Below are 14,996 nucleotides of genomic sequence, written 5' to 3' on the forward strand. Positions count from 1 at the left end.
CAGAAGGAAATGGAAAAATGAAACCATCCTTCTTCACGATGAACGAAGATGCCTAAGAAGAATGGTTCTCTGAAAAACAAGACATACCATGGCTGCTGCTGGCCATTGACCAACTTCAACAGAAGAGATTGCTGATCTCTTCTTACTCTTAACTCCCACTGTGGGGGATGTGGCAGGTCTCTTCCCTATTCTCTTTTTCTACCATGGTTATTCCTGCTTCTTTGCCTTGGTTTTTCTGCTCTTCCCATATCACTTAGATCCCATATATTCTTGTCTCTTTTGATCAGCCCAGCTTTCAGTGAAACTTTTCTTGTCCCCATTTCTTGATCTTCTGTTGTCTTAGCTAGTACCTTAAACTGTACTCATTTTATTATTATTTGTTGTTGTTAGTCCTGTCTTTCCAAATGGACTTCAAATTTTCTGAAGGAAAAGATATTTTGCTAACTTTCATGTACATCTTCTTTCTTAGCCCAGCACACAGAGCCATAGACATAAAAGATTGCCTCATAAAAGCAAATCAGGTGCCAAAGAGAGTCATCTATATGTGAAGCAGAGAGTCAGTGAGGCCATCTTTAGTGGTTGGTATGCTAGTGACTTAAGGTTCAATTTTACCAGCTGTTCTTCACTTTCCAACAGAGATACACAAAGCACATAGATTGTTATAACTCTCCTTTGACGTTCCTTGTTGATAAATTTAGATATAATATTTTCCTATTTTAAGTAGTGGTTCTCAAAATTGTTTACATGTTAGAATCATCTGGAAAGCTTTAGAAAACCCTCATGTTCCGACTACACCACAGACCAATTAAATCAGAATTTCTAGGAGTGAAGCCAAGGCGTCAGAATTTTTAAAAGCTTCCTAGGAGATTCCAATGTACAGCCAAGATTGAGAACCACTGTTTTAGATTAAACTATGTAAAATCTGATTAAGAGACCCCTAGATTGGAAACTGACAATAAACAAGCATCTAGGTCTGGGATTTCTTAATAGGCTCCACTGGTCCTGTGGACTTCCTTCTCATTCTGACTGTTCTTTTCCTAAGCTGCTTTAAGGCACATTGTTCAGTGGATCCAAGACTACAATTTGAGAATAAACATAAGCGAGAAGTGAAACTCTTGCAGCAGGGTGCATGTACCTGCTGTTAATCTTGGATTGCCCATACTCCTAAACGATGCCCATTATTCAAATCTCAAATTGAATGTTATTTCTTGATGGAGTCTTCTCTGACAACTCTCATATCCATTAGTATTTGAATACCAGTCATACTTTCTCAAACACTGTATTATTTCCCTTTATAGCACTCATGATATACAGAAATTTTAGTGGTTATTTGCTTAATATGTAATACACCACCTCCCCCTCCTCCTACTGCTGGGTTTTGAGCTCAGGGATGGAAGAGACCATCTCTGCCTTATTCATTATTGTAAAGTTGGCACCCATCACAATGCATGTGGTAGGAGCTGAGTAAATAGTTGGTGAAGGAATGGAAATCAGAGTACTGTTGTTTGACAAGTGCTTATTGGTGGGGGGATAATGGCAGAGTCCAGTGCCTCTCTGTGGAGCATTCTATCAATTGTGAAATAGTACAGAGTGGGGCAACCTCAATTACCTAATTTTGACCAGTGATTCTCAAATATGGTCTGCTCAGGAGAATCACTGTGATGTTTTGTGGAAAGTACAAATGTCTATGCCTCAGCTCCAAAAGATCTGATTTCAGCAGTGGGATGTCAGAACTAGGAATAAGTTTGCCAGCTAAGTCTGATGCCCTCAGCCACAGTCCAGCATTTAGAAACTACTGCTTTAGACATTGCCTGAAATGACTTTCAGAACCACTGTCAAATTTGGAGCCTGTAGTTTCTTTTTTTTTCTTTTTCTTTTTTTTTTTTTTCTTTTTGAGACGGTGTCTTGCTCTGTCGCCCAGGCTGGAGTGCAGTGGCGCGATCTCGGCTCACTGCAAACTCCACCTCCTGGGTTCACACCATTCTCCTGCCTCAACCTCCTGAGTAGCTGGGACCACAGGCACCTACTACCACACCCGGCTAATTTTTTTGTATTTTTAGTAGAGGTGGGGTTTCACCGTGTTAGCCAGGATGGTCTCTATCTCCTGACCTCGTGATCTGCCCGCCTCGGCCTCCCAAAGTGCTGGGATTACAGGTGTGAGCCACCGCGCCCGGCCTGGAGCCTGTAGTTTCTGTAGCTCAGTTATTGTTTTGCTCTGTGATGAAATTATGAAGGTGAGGTTAAGGGTTTTCTCTGGAAGAAAGACACATTTCTTTAGGTAACAACTCTGGAGGGATGATGCCCCCAGTGCCATCCACTCTGTTTAGTAGTGTGGCTGGCTGAACTTATGGTTTCTTAGGAATCAATGTTCTAAAGCCTGATGGTAATATTAGAACTATGTCAAGGTAACACTTTCCCCAAATGCTTGGAAAACTTAACCATGTAGGCCATGGTATGTGGTTATGCTGATCTCAGGGGCTGTACTGACACTGAAAAAAATATGTCAGCATTGGCCATATTTTTATATACCTAGATCTATCTTTAGAAACAGTCAACATGGGAAATATTACATTAAATACTCATGACATTTGTGTTCATGCTCAAAAATGTTACACAGATTATAAAACTTCAATTCCTCAGAAATCTCCTATCTATCAAACTCAGCTAGCTACATAGAGCAAAGAAGGAAAAAATAAAAGAGAACTCCATATATCAAAAATATATGGCATTTTAAATAAAACCTATATGAACAAAAGTAATACTTTTTTCTTTTTTTTTAAAGTAGAATCCATTTACTCAAGATCTATTTGCTGCAACTTTAGACATAATCTAACTGCTTTGGGGAATCATGATGCATGTACAGTAAATACAAGAATACCAAAATCATAGCCACGTAACACTTCTTGGGCTGAAATAGTCCTTTGTTTCAGTGTCCACATTCTTATTTTTAATTATTGATAATATTTACATATGTTATATAATTTAATGTTTATCATCAACAAAGAGAACTCCAAGGAAGATAATATTCCCATTCTACAGGTGAGGAAACTGTGTGGCAGGGAGGTTAAAGAACTCGATGAAGTCATTCTGATTTCTAATTCATAAACTTTCTGCTGTATTATGTTGCCTGATGGAGTTTCACTCTTTATGGTCCAGGCTGGAGTGCAATGGCGCCATCTTGGCTCACTGCAACCTCTGCTTCCCGGGTTCAAGCAATTCTCCTGCCTCAGCCTCCCAAGTAGCTGGGACTACAGACGTGCACCACCACGCCCAGCTGATTTTTAAAAAAAATTTTTAGCAGCCTCTCAAGTAGCTGAGATTACAGGCGTGTACCACTGTGCCTGGCTAATTTTTATATTTTTGGTAGAAATGGGGTTTCACCATGTTGTCCAGGCTGGTCTCGAACTCCTGACCTCAGGTGATCCACCTGCCTCGGCCTCCCAAAGTGCTGGGATTACAGGAGGGAGCCTCCGCACCTGGCCTTACATTGCCTTGTAAAATAAAGAACAACTTTTGATAACCCTAAAGAGCATCTAGAATCATCCAGAAAAGTTTTTGAAGTTTAGCATACTTAGTTTAAAAGTGTAGAATCTTGTACTGTATTTTACAAACGTTTCCATTAACAATGGTTAAAATTAAATAACAATGTGTGAGTGCCTGAAGGAGTAAGTTTCTGTCCTATGGAAAAATCACTTATGTGCAATCTTTACTTTGTAGGAATTCAGATGCAAAAGAAATATAGACATACACACACATTTTTAAAACTGGACTTCTTGCCACTATAAGTCGCCACCATTTTGTATGTGAATGTGGTGTGGTGTGAGTTATTTATTATTTACATGGTTCACAAACCATTCTTCCGTGCTCAAAAATGGCCCAGGAAACGAAGGGAAGGAGACAGCACCAGTCAATTAAAACGAGAGATTTTTAACAAGACAGTATATGCCCTAACTGGGAGCCAGGACACTGATACTAACCTCTTCTTCACAAAAAGTGATTAAGGGATCTTGGTGTGTGCTAAAGTTCTGCTTGGCAATACATGTGATGGCACTATTACAATAGCTTGCGTAATTTACGCCTTTTTCAAATTCTTACCTTGCCCTTTATCAGTACAGTTTTCTAATCCTAAGATCAGATGTACGGCTGATATAAACCAGCAGAGAACAAAATTCTATTTTCCTGTTTCCTTGCAATCAATGAGTGGACAGACTGTAAACCCTGCAAGCATAGAGGGTGCTATTATTTTGCAATTGTTTCGTTCCTTACCTTACTCACTGATATTTTCTGCAGAGCTGTGCTGGCCATTGGCCTTTTACCTTCCAGGATTTGGTCAAAAAAATTTTTTTTCCAGGGTGCTTTCAGATGTCAAAGTATTTGTGAACATTATACTTCTGAATCCATGTTGGTATTAAAGAAAAGAAGTAATCCCAAATATTAATCTACTGTCTGATTTTTTATTATACTGCTCTTAAACTATTGTGGAGTTATTTTCGCTTCTCTATTCTAAAACTAGGAAAACTGATTTTGAGTCACGACATCAAATTTTTCGTCATCTCTTTATCCATTAATTTGTTAATGGGTTACGTGGTGGTTTTAAAATATGTCCATAAATTCTTTGACACAACTCCTTTCAAAGCTGGAGTCTAATTCCCTGCCACTTCAATGTCCACCAGAGATAGCCACTCACTTTTTTTTTTTTTTTTTGAGACGGAGTCTCGCTCTGTCGCCCAGGCTGGAGTGCGGTGGCGCGATCTCGGCTCACTGCAAGCTCCGCCTCCTGGGTTCACGCCATTCTCCTGCCTCAGCCTCCCGAATAGCTGGCACTACAGACGCCCGCCACCACACCTGGCTAATTTTTTGTATTTTTTAGTAGAGACGGGGTTTCACCATGTTAGCCAGGATGGTCTGGATCTCCTGACCTCGGGATCCACCGGCCTCGGACTTCCAAAGTGCTGGGATTACAGGCGTGAGCCACCGCGCCCTGCCCAGCAACTTACTTTTAACAGACCGAATGTGGCAAGAAGTCATGAAGATAGCCCATAAAAAATATTACCCCTTCCATTTGCTCTCTTTTATATTGCCCACTTTTGGGGGAAGCCAGCTGCCATGTTGTGAGGATACTTAAATAGCCTTCAGAGACACCTGTGTAGGGGAGGAGCCAAGACCCTCTGTCAACAGCCTGCATGTGGAAGACACAGCATGTAAATGCCTCCTCCAACTCCACTAAAGCCTTCAAATGGCTGCAGCCCTGGCTGATTTCTTGACTGTAACCTCATGCGATTCCCCAGCCAGAACCACCCAGCTAAGCCACTCTGAGTTCCTGCAGAATTCGTGAGAGACAACATATGATTATTGTTTTTTTTTTTTTTTTTTTGAGACGGAGTCTTGCTCTGTCGCCCAGGCTGGAGTGCAGTGGCCGGATCTCAGCTCACTGCAAGCTCCGCCTTCCGGGTTCACGCCATTCTCCTGCCTCAGCCTCCCAAGTAGCTGGGACTACAGGCACCCGCCACCACGCCCGGCTAGTTTTTTGTATTTTTTAGTAGAGACGGGGTTTCACCGTGTTAGCCAGGATGGTCTTGATCTCCTGACCTCATGATCCGCCCGTCTCGGCCTCCCAAAGTACTGGGATTACAGGCTTGAGCCACCGCGCCCGGCCGATTATTGTTGTTTTAGGGCACTAAGTTGTAGAGGACTTTGTAAAGTGGCACTAATCCAGTTGTCTTGTCAAGACAAGGTGTTGCTTTTATTCATACAACAAATATTTATTGAGCATCTAGTCAAGCAGGCTGTTAGGTGCTGCTTATACCAAAATCAACAGAAGAAAACATAGTACCTGCCTTTAAAGAACTTACAATCTTGTGATGGATACAAATTTAAATCAATGATTATCTAATTATTTACTTACAATAAGTGTGCCAGGTAATAGGGTTATCAGTGCCATGATTTTCAACGCTAAGCTCAGGAAAGGTTTCCCTGAAGAGTTGACATATAAGCTGAAACTTGAGGAATGGATGGGAGTTAACCAGGTAAAGAGGAAGGCTGGGGACAGGAAAGAGCTTTCCAGGTGCAGGCACTGTCTATGTTCAATGGTCCCAAGTAACACATTTCTCTACTGGAAACTACTGAGAGATTGTTTGTTCATTCATTCCATTTCTTCAAAGAAATATGATCTGAGCATCTACCATGTGTCAGGTACTGTTCCAGGCACTGGGAGGAAAGCAGTGGACAAACAGACAGGAACGCCTGCTCTTCCTGAACTTACATTTTAGTAGGTGAGAAGGATAATAAAAACAAATGAATAAACTACTCAAAATAAACTTCTGGTTTCTGGTCCTACATACAAGGAGCGTGAAAGTCATCTCTCAAGCTTTTTTTCCTCAAGAAAAAAGCTGAACAAACTGAAAATCAACAACTTTCTAGATCCATCAGAGAACTGAGGTCATAGGGCAAACTTTGCCCCCAGATTGGCCAGCCAGCCAGGCAGATACAGAGAATCACAACTTACAATAAAACTCAGTGGGAACCAGTACGGGGGTAGGAAAACCTAATCTGTAAGTGCCAAATCGCCAAAGGCTCAGTCTGAACAAGTTTAAGAGTTAAAAACTCCAGAGGGGCCCAGTCTTAGGGGAGGCCCCCATGCTTTCATGAGTTTTACCCTCAAGAGCTCTATAGGTTTTCATAGTGAAGATCAGAGAAATAGATCCTTGTGCTTCTGGCAGGGGGAGATGAAAATGAGCTATTTTGAATGTGCCCAGAGCACTTTGTTTCTCCTAACAAGGACTGCCTTCAAGAGAAAGTATTTTACCAGAGTCTAAACTACTGGGGTCTTGCTACAGATGAACTGACCTGGGAGAGGGAAAAAACTCAACTCGAGTCCTGACTAGCTTTCCTGTCTCTTCTATGGGAAAACAAACAAACCAAACCCAATCAAAGCAAAATGGAGAAGCGCCCATGAAGGTCACAGGCCGGGGACACAGGTTCACGAAAAGGCTGACACCCGATCCTAGGCCTATAGAATGCTGCTTCTCCCCTCACATCTCACCACAGCACCAATGGGGCTCCTGTCTAATAATAATGGGAAAGAACTGTGCATCTCAGGTATTTGGGGTGTCTCTAGGGAAATCCAAGGACAAGAGAGGATATGAACATAAGGATACCGCAGGAAAGTTTAACTTCTGCTACCTACAGCTATAGCAAGCAATACGTACAGAGTAACCTCTAGCCAGGTGAACAAAATAGATAACGCTGGAGATGGTAATAAGTACTCAGAAGAAAAAGATTAGGGTATTGAAGGAGGGATGGGTTGCAATTTTAAATGTTAGGTTGGTGCAAAAGGTATTGCAGTTTTTGCCATTATTTTTAATAGTATGGACAGAAAATGTCTCACTGAGCTGGTGACATCTGTGCAAACATCTGAAGGAGGCAAGAGAGTGAGCCATGGAGATAGCTGGGAAAGATGGGAGGGAATATCAACTCCTAGGGTAAGCAATGTTAGGTGGCTGGGAAGTAGGAGAAAAACCAAGAAAGTGTGGTGTCCTGAGAAACAAGTTAATAAAATACTCCCAGAAGGACGGAGCGAATGATGACGTAAAATGTTACTGAGGCGTCAAATGAGAGAACTGACCATTAGACTTAGCAATGCAGACATCACTGCGGAGAGCAGTTTTGGAACATGGAAGCGGCAAATGCCTGATTAAACAACATTCTAGTGGGAATGGGAGAACAGGTTTTACAGACATGAGTATAGATAAGTCTTCAGAGGAATTGCTGTGAAGAAGAATGGAAATATGAATTTGTAGCTGGAAGGCAACATAGGTGGGAGAAATAGCATCATGTTCGTATGCTGAGGGAATGATGTGGCCAAGAGGGGGAAAATGGTAATGCAGGAGAAGGAAAGGGAAGGAATTTCTGGAGCAATGTTCTTGAATATTTAAAAGGATTGGGATCTAGTGAACAGGCGGAGAGTTCAGCCTTAGATAGCAACATGGAAAGTTCATCCCTGGTAGAGGAGAGAAGGCGGCATATCTGGGCCCAGATGCTTGTGGGCGGGTGGAGTTGCTTGTGTGTTGGTGGGAACTGGTGGAAGTTCGCTTCTGATTGTTTCTATTTTCTCAGGGAAGTAGCAATCAAGGTCAAGAGCTGAGAGTGAAGATGGGGGAGGAGGTGTTGGAAGTTTTAGGAGAGAGGAGAATTGTTGTCTAGGAGAGTAGAATAGTAAACGAATCAGGGAAATGTGCTATGCTTGCTGGGCAGCATGAACTGCATGCTTAAAGTCATTAGTCAGGAATGTCATGAATTTAAAGGCAGACCTGTCAGTACGGATGAATGTCTTCTTCTAGCTCCTTTTGGCTGCACAGGTTCAGGTTAAGAATAACATTTCTGCAAGTGAGGATAACACAGATGCTTGTTCACGTCTAACAGCCAGCTACTAAGATAATTAAGAAATGATGCGTTTGTGCAAAATCTACTTCATTTAGCACTGATTATGGGAGAATTGTGGGAGGGCTTCTGGTTCATTGAATATTTTAGATAATTAACTCCATTATATCACCCATGACTATCTTTATTTTACTTTTTGTAGAATTAACCGTAGGAAAAAAAAAAAACTACTCTGAATATCACAAGAGAGTTTTGGGTAATAGTAAGTACCTAAATATCTAACAGCACTTCAGTACCATTGTTATGCAAAGCAATGCTCACTGTACATCCTAGGGGAAAATCTGGTTATTTGAGTTTTATAACAGTTTGGAATCTGGGTACATTATGTCGAGAATTTTCCAAAAGATATAAAATTTAAAAAGGATGTCACTAAATGTATTAAGAATTATCGTCATAAAACTCCACCAGTTGTGTCTTGGTTGTACCTATGATAGCATTGTGATAACAGGTTTTTTTTCCCTCTCAATTGCCTTTATCTTTGATAGTGAAGCAGCAATGAGAACATAGGTTCTTAATTTTTGATGATGTCATCACCACTACCAATGTCAGTGTCAGTTTGATTATCTAGACTTGCTTCATCTTTGATGCCTGCAAGTCAGACTTATTTATCTTTCAACTGTTTCTTTTCTCTAGTAGTTCAAACTCTTTTTATGTAGCTGCAAATATGCTTTGCATTATTCACTTATTTTTAAAAATAACTGATTACATAAGCAATACATGTTCACTGAAAACAATTTGTAAAACATGCAAAGGTAGAGAGAAGAAAATAAAAGTTATCATCTTGCCACCCAGAGATGAACACAATTAACATTTTGGTGAGTTTAAATCTAATATTTTAATTCATACATATGTATATTTAGAAAATTTATATCAAACTATCTCAACTTATATCCTTTTAACTAAATATTTTATTGTGAGATTCTCACAGGCCATTACATATTCTTTCTTTTTTGTTTTTGTTGTTTTTTTTTAGAAGCTGGACCTCACTATATTGCCCAGGCTGGACTCGAACTCTCTTAGATGGGCTCAAGCAATTCTCCCACCTCAGCCTCCCAAGTAGCTGGGACTATGGGCATACACCACTGCACCTGACTATTATTACATATTCTTTGAAAATGTATTCTTTAATGCCTATATTATAGTTTATTGTATGAATATACCATAATTTATTTAAGAACTCTGCCATCATTGCACATGTAGTATGTTGTTAAATTTAAAAAACCATGATGGTGAGCATCCTTGAACATAAATCTCCTTTTGTAGTACTGATTTATTTTCTTTTTTCTTTGCTTTTTTTTTTTTTTTTCCTGAGACAAGGTTACACCGTGTCACCCAGGCTAGAGTGCAGTGGTGAGATCTTGGCTCACTGCAACCTCTACCTGCCAGGTTCAAGCCTGATTTATTTTCTTAAGGTAGAGCCCTAGAAATAGAATTCTGGGGTCAAAGGGTACACACATTTTTAAAGTCATGTGTACATATTGCCGCCACCTTCCTGAAAGATTATGCTTATTTGTAGTCCCCTGAAAGTGAACAAGGTGGTCGATTTTCCTGCACTGTTAAGAATTCTGTCTGTCTAGTACCTATTGCACACCTCGCCTGTGATTACTTCAGTTTAGATCTCAAATGAACTGTTCTGTTAGCCTCCCACCAGGTCTCCCTGATGACTGTCTTTCCCTCCACTGAGATATTGTCCATGCTGCTGGCGGAGGTATTGTTCCACACCACTGACCTTGCCACTTCCGGGATAAAAACCTCAGATGGTTCCTCAGTCCCCACCAGTTACATGGCAGCACACAATGCCCTTCACAGTCTGCCCCAGCCTCTCCTTTTAGCCTCATTAGCCACTCGCCTCTAAGTACTCTGAATAAGCCGCACAGCATCTTTTTATTTACAGAACACATAGTACTCATTCATGCTTCCTAGCCTTTACACACTTGCACTCTGTCACGCTTCCCCCCTGAAATTCCAATTCATCCTTCCTGACACAGGGCAGAGGTCCCTTCCGTGATGCTTCCCTGACTTCTCAGGGTAAGGCAGTCGTGCATGGAACCAAGCTCACTCCCCCACAGCGTTGTGCTCATATCCACAACTATGCCACTGATCATTTTGCACTGCATTTATTGGCTTACCTTGTTTTCCCATTGAGTTAGAGCACCTCAGGAACCTTGTCTTATTTATTAATATTTTTGACCTCAGTTTTTTAGCTTGTTACATAGTTGGGGATCCATAAATATTCATTGACCCAATGGCTAAAAGCACAGAATGTTTTGAGTATTCTGACATTGCTTAGCTCAGTAGGGATGGATTGCCTGGATATGCCGTTGTTCCCTAGTCCACAACAGTCTCTTAAGTGGCTTCCCTTAGCTAGCATCTAAGCATATCTCTGTCCTATGCAGTCTTTGATCACAAGCTCCTATATATTTTTCCATCTCTTTCTGGTCTTTGTCTTAATGTGTTTTATGGCCCCTCCCCTACATTCTTTTAGTCCATCCACCCTGCTTTGATTTCACTCGTTGAACAAAGCTTAGTGCCATGAGCAGCTAATGGCTTTATCTCAGTACTTTCCCTTTTGTTCTTGCTCTGTTCCCATAGAACACCCCAGATGTTAACATTTTCTGATCCTTTGTACAGGTGGCTGACTGTGGGCTGGAGAAACACACAGAATTGTGTTGCCAGGATCATCTTGCGTGTGAACTCTATTCTAATATATATTTATATATTTTCTCTGCCTCTGATTTATTTTTTATTTTCTGTTCTTAGGTATGCCCTGTAAGCAACCTCTATCCTTTGTTGAACAAAGCAGAATATAAATACATACATAAATCAACAGATCAATGCAAAGACCCATGCTGATCTCTATTATTACTGACTGCATGCTTTCAGAAGGCTGCTGGGCACTCTGCTGCTCACCTGTGTACACACTGGCTTGTCTTTTCATACCTCTCACAAGGTTGCTTTTTCAAACCTTTTCTGTTCTCTGTTTCAATGACTTGGCCTCAAATTTCTCTTAAAAATAGAGGCCATCTGAGGAGATTTTACTTCACTTCCAACTCTTCTATCTTGCCTTCTCTTTCAGGGTCATCCAGTTGGACATCTCCAGAGGGTACAGCTCACATCATGGTAGGTGAGCATGGTGCTTCCGGCTTTATACTGAAGTCTCCGTGGCACCTTCTCCTCTGCCTACAAACCTGCACCAGTGGATCTCAGTTCATAAACTCAGCTAATGACTTCTCTCTCTTCCTTTTCTATAATGCATCTTAGTTTCCAACTCAGAGCCCAATTTGCAGATGTTGTGGGAAAAAAGGAACTTCTATTCTTCTCAGCATTTACCTTTTCCTCCTAATGGATCTTATGCAGTGGGGAGGTTTGAGAATGGGGAGAGAATGAGAAAAGGCAGCAATGGTTCTCCTGGCTATTGGTCTGCACAGGTCACCATTAAGAAGTCTGCTTCAACACTTCTTGACAAGGAGGCAACTTTGCTGAGCCTACTCAAAGTCCTGTATTCATAGACAGATTACACAGTCCTTTTCATCTCAGGTCTCAGCTCCTTCTGTGAGGCTGCTGCAAGGCAGAGCCCTCGTAGTCTACTCTTGGAATCCACAGTTGGCTTTCTCTCTACTTCCTCTTCCTCCTTTGCCTCTGGAAATCTCTACTAGGGGAAAATATGTCTCCTTTCATTTCTTTTTTTTTTTTCTTCAAGAAATTGGTTCTTTGACAAACTTAGTCAAACCCTAAGTCAGGGTTCTTTCTCTAATTTCTCACAAGGGCTTAAGAGTTTGGGAAACAAGAGAAAAACCAAAAAGACTTTTGAATAAGGGCAAGAAGGACTGAGTGCCTTAAATGTCAGGGAAACAATCAGAATAATATATCAAGTGGTATTCCCATCACAGTAAACACAATAAAAGTGAACAAAAACTAGTCCCTGATTCTTCTATAAGCACCCGATTTTTGTCCACCAGCAGCCATTTTGAAAAAATAATTGCTATCTATTGTCTTCATTCTATTTCATTCATTCCTTTTACCACTTGCAATCTGGCTTTACTTCTAGCATTCTACTAAAAACACTCTCTCTGAATCTCCAACCCAACTCTTTTTAGTTTTTTCCTCTGTCTCTCCTAACTTCGTTTTTACCTTCCAACCTCCCTCTTTTCTTCCATATTATTTGACAATTTAGTTGCAGACCGTGCACTGGAGAAACAAGAATGATTTAGACTCTTCTTGGTTTTTAAAAATAATTTTAATGTTTTTTGTTTGTTTGTTTGTTTGTTTTTTAAGAGATGGGGTTGCCAATCTCTAAATATGTTGCCCAGGCTGGCCTTGAACTCCTGGGCTCAAGTGATCCCCTCTTCCTCAGCCTCCCAAGTAGGTGGGATTACAGGTGCATGCCACCCTGCTGGCTGTTCCTGTTTTTAAGAAATTTAAGATAAGGTGAGGCACATGAGAAAATAAATAAGCAAGTACTTCACAAAAATTTGTTGCTTCTGCTTTTGATGCTAGGAAATCCCTGGCCGCTTCTTGTTGATGTTCAACTTTCTAATCCCTCCTCCCTCTATTTCCCCTCTTGTTTGTTCACTGGCTCTTCTTAAATTTTCCATTCACTAAGCTTTTTTCATGACTTTGTCCTGGGTTTCTTCCCTCAGAGAAGTTTTGTGTGTCCATGTGGATGAATAGTAAAGCTGTATCTTGGGTCCAATCTCTAGATCTGTCTGTAGACTAATGTTTACCATACCTGGCTGAACAAATGCAGCTAGAGTTCATCTTCTCACGTCTCCTTCTGTTAACGTCATCACTACTGTCTTTCAGTAAAGTTTAAGACCAGGGTGGGTGCAGTGGTATATGCCTGTGCTCCCAGCACTTTGGGAGGCTGAGGCAGACAGGTCACTTGAGCCCAGGAGTTCAAGGCCAGCCTGGGCAACATAGGGAGACCCTGTCACAAAACAACAACAAGAAAAAATGGTACCACATTTTTCAACCCTCTGCATCCAGCCAACTGCCCTTTTCTTGCTCCCCATATTACTTTGATTAAACCTGCATAGGACAAAGAACTTTTTGCTTTGCTTTTCTTCATGCCTAGAACAGAGATCTCTTTGCTAGACAATCAGAATGTCCTGGAAACTTGTCTCCCTATTCCAAACTTTTTTTTTGAGACAGAGTCCTGCTCTGTCATCCAGGCTGGAATGTAGTGACGCGATTTCAGCTCACTGCAACCTCCGCCTCCTGGGTTCAAGTGATTCTCCTGCCTCCACCTCCTGAGTAGCTGGGACTACAGGCGCATGCCACCATGCTCAGCTGGTATTTTTTTTTTTTTAATTGTAGAATTTAAAAAAAATTATTATACTTTAAGTTCTGGGGTGCATGTGAAGAACACGCAGTTTTGTTACATAGGTTACATGTGCCATGGTGGTTTGCTGCACCCATCAACTCGCCCATTACTGGGTATATATCCAAAGGATTCTAATTTTTGTATTCTTAGTAGGGACGAGGTTTCATCACGTTGGCCAGGATGGTCTCGATCTCTTGACCTCATGATCTGCCCGCCTCGGCCTCCCGAAGTGCTGGGATTACAGGCGTGAGCCACCGCTCCCAGCCCCAAACTTCTTACACATCAGAATATGCTTTCAATAGTACCACATCTGTCTCAAGATTTTCTTGACCCAGATCCTGCATTGCCTCTTCTTTGTCAATGGGATCAAATTTGAATTCTTCACCCAGCAGTCAGTGCCTCCGTGATATAGTCCAAATTATATTTCCAGCTTTATCTCCAAGTAGGCTTTTATGAATACCTGATATACTATAGCATACATGTGCCACTCCTCGGCTGCCGGGTTTATTGCCTGATTGCCTTTGCTTCTGTTTGTACAGCTAGAATGCATTATTCTATAGGATACTGAATACACCCATTGCTACTTGTTGAAATCTTAGCCATCTTCAAAACTTCTTAAAGATTAAGCTGGGTGCGGTGGCTCATGCCTGTAATCCCAGCACTTTGGGAGGCCGAGGCGGGCGGATCACAAGATCAGGAGATCGAGACCATCCTGGCTAACATGATGAAACCCTGTCTCTACTAAAAATACAAAAAAATAGCTGGGCACGGTGGCGGGTGCCTGTAGTCCTGGCTACTCGGGAGGCTGAGGCAGGAGAATCGCTTGAACCCAGGAGACAGAGGTTGCAGTGAGCCGAGATTGCGCCACTGCACTCCAGCCTGGGTGATAGAGCGAGACTCCGTCTCAAAAACAAACAAACCAAAAAACAAACAACAACAACAACAACAACAACAAAACTTCTTAAAGGTGTTATTTCATGAATCAGTTAAGGTCTCTCTAACCAGATGCTGTCTTTTCCTCCATTGATTTCCCAGAGCCCTTTGTTTCAACCTCTTGCATGCCTGTGATCTTACTCTTCCCTCATATAATGATTACTTATTTCTCTCATCCACTTGTTAAACGTCAATCTCCTTAGAGGTGGTGCCTGTTCTTACTCATTTTGCAGATTTAACAGTGTATGTTGCTGTATCTTCTATACAAAGGGACCCAGCATCTATTCTTTCTCTTTAGTAA

Source organism: Trachypithecus francoisi, unplaced genomic scaffold (genome assembly GCF_009764315.1).
Source record: "Trachypithecus francoisi isolate TF-2019V2 unplaced genomic scaffold, Tfra_2.0 Lachesis_group3, whole genome shotgun sequence".
Classification (NCBI taxonomy): Eukaryota; Metazoa; Chordata; class Mammalia; order Primates; family Cercopithecidae; genus Trachypithecus; species Trachypithecus francoisi.